At 41.8% G+C, this 6,000-nt stretch overlaps 1 protein-coding gene across 24 annotated transcripts in view; it reads right to left on the bottom strand.

The window, feature by feature from the left end:
- NRXN3 (neurexin 3) overlaps positions 1 to 4,722 on the bottom strand; it is a 336,181-nt gene extending 331,459 nt beyond the window's left edge. For 21 of the 24 annotated variants that reach the window (XR_012851426.1, XR_012851425.1, XM_075844459.1 and 18 more), the window contains exon 1: positions 4,640 to 4,722. The gene's annotated coding sequence lies outside the window, so the exon portion shown is untranslated. Of the gene's footprint in view, positions 1 to 3,393; positions 3,662 to 3,995; positions 4,061 to 4,415; positions 4,507 to 4,639 lie in introns of those variants that run through there. The other 3 variants (XM_075844439.1, XM_075844440.1, XM_075844438.1) reach the window with 3 other exon arrangements.
- Positions 4,723 to 6,000: the final 1,278 nt, after the last annotated feature.

The raw sequence follows: 6,000 nt of genomic DNA on the forward strand, positions 1-6,000 counted from the left end.
GGAGTAAATGTGAGCGCAGACTGAACCGACCACTACATCCATGGTACACTCAGATCTTTGAGACCTACACGCAGCTTCGTAAGGGGTCCCCTTTACACCTTGGCATCTCACTTTGCTATCAGAAAATACTACTAACTTTTAGGGTATGTTCACACGCAGAGTCAAAAACGTCTCAAAACACGGAGCTGTTTTCAAGGGAAAACAGTTCCTGATTTTAGGGTTAGGGTTTGCATTTCAGCTACTGAATCATAAGTAGCATGCTTTTATCATATTACACATTTGAAGGTCTATGCATCTTCACTCAAACATCTTTAGATTGTAAGCTCTTATGGGGAGAGTCTTGGCTCCTTTTGTTTCCTTGGCAGATTTCAGTATCTTCCTCATTTTTAAGGTCTCCTGCTCCTGATTGTACAGCGCTGCAGAATACATTGGTGCTACATTATTACCAGCGAATATTATTTTCTCATGGAGTTGATGTGCAATAGAACGGACTGCTGGTGTCAATATTATAAACTACTAATCGTGCGAGTATAAAAGCAGGACAACTGCATGGAGAAATCAAACATCATGGATACATAGCAGTCCTATGCAATACATATGCAATACATAGATTAGATATACAGAACACATAAGGGAAACAATCCTATTCAACACAAACTGGAGCACAATATAATGTATACAGGGTGAACTCCTATGTAATCCATAAATTGAATTTAAATGTAATAAATACACTAGATCTTTAAATCGTTCAGAGATTAAACATATGGGAGACAAATAGGAAATGTCTCCATGTAACACGTACAATAATTCTATATAGCATGGAGAGTCACCAATACATGCAATGGATTTACAGATTATATGATGGAAATGTCCCTACATAATAGTCAGAGATATAGACAGACACACACAGGAATCCGTCCCATGTAATATATACTGGATACATAGTATATGTGCGATGTTATGTAGCAGATTATGTGTAATCCCCCACCCCCGGGTTTCTCCCTTATTTAGTTTTATAAATATGGAATTTACACCTAAAAAAAAAAATTGCAGTTCTATATTATACATACACTGGTTCTCTTGAGAGTATTCCTATACAAGTCATATACTGGGTCTAGAGAACATACATGCGAAGCAATCCAATGTACTACAAACACATAAAATCCATCTTCAGAACACAAGCAGGGACTGGTTCCATGTAATAAATACACAGGAGAGAAATATATATATATATAGAGAGAGAGAGAGAGAGATCAGTTCTATGTAATGCATACACTGGATGGTTAGAATATGCAGGGAGTGGCCTTCAGTAATACATATGCTGAATGAAGCACATACAAGCAGGGAGTGGTCCTATGTATTACATAAACTAGAGATAGTTATACAATATATATATATAAAGCCCTGTGTAATAAATACTATGGACCTAGAGAGTATATAAGGCAGAATAAACATAACTACAGTGTGCCGTAGATAATAACAGAGGACATTCTTCATGATCGTAGATAAAGGATGATGAAATGGAGGTTGCTAGACGCTGTCCGGTGTGCGGCCCACCACCTGACAGACAGGAGCTCTGCCGACTGGCATAGAGTCAGAATTTCAAATAGACACAATTCCTCTTCAGAAATCATTTATTCGCTCAACTAATCAGGGCATGATTGCTTCCACCATCACCGCACACTCCAGCACCTATCTGACATGAGGCAGGAAGGTGTCAATCCACAAGCACTCACACCATTTCTCCTGGCTCTAGAAAAGACCTTGACACAAAAAGAGTGTCAGCTGTCTGTGCCACAGCATCAAGGGCACACCAGATCCAAATCACCCGCTCTTCACACACCCTAATGCAAGCCCATCAAACGTCCAATGTGAAGAGACAGCAATCAATGTCGTCTCCCTCCCGGTCTAGAGCACCCCACCCGAAAGGAAGGGTTGCAAAAAGCATAAACAGGACTGGGGGGGGGGGTCAGGGAATTACTATAAAAAAAATATGGGACTGTATCAAGGAGAAATAAAAAATGGTTTAAAAAAATACAAAATAAAAACGAACTAAATATAAAAATAATCAGAAATAACAAATCCAGAAACAGTTAAAAATGAATGTCTTCAAACATAATAAAATATGCAAACACCCGAACGCTTTTATTATTTTGCAGCAGTGAAAAGGTTAATGATAGAAGATTTCATATCAATTTAAAGGGGGAAAAAAAAAAAGAAAAAAAAAAGGTGAAGCGATGAGGTAAGGGGGCGGTGCCTGAACACGCGTTGGGTATGACAATTCTCTGCGCTACTGCGTAAGCTTTCCATGTATTCAAATACACAGCCCAGCTGAAGCCCCCCTCCCAGAGGTAAATAAGATCACCCCACAGAGAGGAGCCCAAGAACACCCTAAGCCTTAAGATAAAAAAAATTCTATTAAAAAAGGTGTTGGGGGGGGGGGGGGGGGGGGATCAGCAAGAACAAGGAGTAGTAGGGGTGGGTATGTGACCATCGGGGAGGAGGGGGGGCTGGCTACACATATCCCATCCTCCAGATTCTGCGAGAAGAGCGCGCTCGCCTCTGTAGCCAATATGTCATGGATGGTTACCCGTAATCATTATCACTCTATTTCACTCCTACCCCAGAGCCTTTTTCAGGCTCCAGCAGCGCTCTCCATGATAGTCCCCCACAAAAAAACGTGACAACCCCATTTTTTCCTGAAGATTGCGACATATAATTACAAGTAACAACGCTGGGAAAAAATGGCGTTGGGCTCCAATTTTTTCCCCATCTCCTCCTTTCCCATTCGTTTTATTCTCCTCCCCCAACCTCTGCCCCCCCACCCTTCGATGATCTACTTTGGCAAAGCATAACACGCCGTACATTGCACCAGTAGAGGACGAAGGGTAGAAGGGGGGTAAAATTACAGCTCATCGGGGGGGCGACACGAATCTTCGTACATCCCTGCATCACACAAAAACTCAACCATTACGCCTTCAACGTTCACACACAAGTGCAATTATATAGCGGGGGGCTGGTCGGTGACATTGGGGGGTGGGGGGGGTTTGAGCATGAGGAAACTGGTATAAAATGAAAAACAAAAAAACACATTAAATTAATACAAACAGCGGAAAATAATAATAAAAAAAAAAAAGACAAAAATGGCTGTGCTAATCCCCCCCACAGTAAATATGTGTGTGATTGTGGAGCGGCTGATATCTCAGTTTTGCAGCTGTGGGTCTAATCGCACTGCTATTACAGCCCCCACCTCCTCCCCCTGCTACAAACACTCTCCCGTCCACTTTCACAGTGATGGGGGGGACATAATGCGTCTTATGGATAATGAAACTAAATAGGCAGCCCGTCCTAGCAATCAGCCACATAATTGCCCCTTTTTACAATCCAACTCACTCTGACTTCTCCCGGAGAGCTTCAAAGACGACGTGAAAAACAAGGCAGCGCAGCTAGATCATGGGTGCCACGAGAGGCGACAAAGCAGAAATAGTCCCCAAAAAGCGACCTGTACCCTGGTGCCCTCTCAGGGCAAAATCCAAACTAAATCAACGGTGTAAAAATCACAGATCCTTCTCCCCGACAGATAAAGTGGAAATAATGAAGAGCTCCAACATTCACAAATTATTCCAGAGCAGAACTTTCCCCAAGCAGCGTCCTCCGCACAGACTGACACCATCAATTGTGTCCTAACGAAAACCACACAACACACACACGTAGACGACACGCAGAGCGGCCCGAGAGCCACACGGATCCCGCACCATCGCAGCACACCGCCAGCCCCAGCACAATTATACCCAACACAAAATCTGCAGCAAATCGGGAAATTCTAAAAGAAAAAAAACACAAATTCTGCCTGAATGGAGGTAAAAAACATACAGCATCCGAGAAACAGCCGGAGGGCGGTTTAATTTCACGCTAGGCAGCCAGTCCATCCCAAAATCCCCCCCATCATCTCCCTGTTTACAAAACCGACCTTTCTGTAGGTGAACGTTTCCTACCAAATATCCTAACACGATAAACCCTGCGCCCTCCACAAGACACAAACGTTCATCTGACAAAAGCCTCCATCTTGCAGACGAGCCCCGTCTGCCGGACACCAGCAGTGCCTGGATTTCATCTTATTCTAGTTGTATATTCTGGTAATTATTTTTTTTTATGAATAGAAAAATTTGCCATTTTTTTCGTTTTGTAACAATTTTAAAAAGACAAAAATTATTTTATTTCCAACAATAAATAATAAAAAAAAAACAACTAGAGGTGAAAAAATGAGAATTGATGTGATATGTGGGGGCAGAAAGCAGCGGATGGAGGAGGCAGCGGCTGGTGGAATTTGTGGCCCTTGGAAGTGACAGATAAGAGGAGGAGACGCCGGAATGTCAGTCACCTACAGAACACATGAAAGTCACTTCTACACTTACTTCCAGGTGACATCACCGGAGGCCAGAGCTGCGCTATTCTATACTGGACAGCTGACCTCACCCGGCGCTGCTATACACCTGCGGAGAGTTGGGCTGCACAGTTCAAAGAGGAGCTCCCCGTCATGTGTCCGCTCCGAGTGTCCGCTCCGAGTAGCCGCACATGACAGCGCACATGTAGCACCCCCCTCCGCCTCAAACACATACATATGACCCCCGGAGCTGACCTGCTGCCTCCGCCGGCTGAGGGTCCTGTGCGCGGATCACTTCCAGCCTCACACTACTGCCGCCGCCGCTCCGGCATCCACACACTACGGGCAAGGCACGCCCAAACCACGCCCCCATCACACGCCCACGTCACTCCCTTTAAAGAAGCACTATCTTAGTCTGCTCACCTGGACTGTAATATCAGCGTGTTATACCTGCGAAGCTGCACTGTAATATCATAGTATTATTACTGCTCACCTGTACTATACCTGCTAACCTGGACTAAAATAATAATACTATACCTGCTAACCTGTACTATACCTGCTAACCTGTACTATACCTGCTAACCTGGACTAAAATAATAATACTATACCTGCTAACCCGGACTAAAATAATAATACTATACCTGCTAACCCGGACTAAAATAATAATACTATACCTGCTAACCCGGACTAAAATAATAATACTATACCTGCTAACCCGGACTAAAATAATAATACTATACCTGCTAACCTGGACTAAAATAATAATACTATACCTGCTAACCTGGACTAAAATAATAATACTATACCTGCTAACCCGGACTAAAATAATAATACTATACCTGCTAACCTGGACTAAAATAATAATACTATACCTGCTAACCTAGACTAAAATAATAATACTATACCTGCTAACCTGGACTAAAATAATAGTATTATACCTGCTAACCCGGACTAAAATAATACTATACCTGCTAACCTGGACTAAAATAATAATACTATACCTGCTAACCTGGACTAAAATAATAATACTATACCTGCTAACCCGGACTAAAATAATAATACTATACCTGCTAACCCGGACTAAAATAATAATACTATACCTGCTAACCCGGACTAAAATAATAGTATTATACCTGCTAACCCGGACTAAAATAATACTATACCTGCTAACCTGGACTAAAATAATAATACTATACCTGCTAACCTGGACTAAAATAATAATACTATACCTGCTAACCCGGACTAAAATAATAATACTATACCTGCTAACCCGGACTAAAATAATAATACTATACCTGCTAACCTGGACTAAAATAATAATACTATACCTGCTAACCTGGACTAAAATAATAATACTATACCTGCTAACCTGGACTAAAATAATAATACTATACCTGCTAACCTGGACTAAAATAATAATACTATACCTGCTAACCTAGACTAAAATAATAATACTATACCTGCTAACCCGGACTAAAATAATAGTATTATACCTGCTAACCCGGACTAAAATAATACTATACCTGCTAACCTGGACTAAAATAATAATACTATACCTGCTAACCTGGACTAAAATAATAATACTATACCTGCTAACCCGGACTAAAATAATAATA

Source organism: Rhinoderma darwinii, chromosome 12 (assembly GCF_050947455.1).
Source record: "Rhinoderma darwinii isolate aRhiDar2 chromosome 12, aRhiDar2.hap1, whole genome shotgun sequence".
NCBI classification, from domain to species: domain Eukaryota; kingdom Metazoa; phylum Chordata; class Amphibia; order Anura; family Rhinodermatidae; genus Rhinoderma; species Rhinoderma darwinii.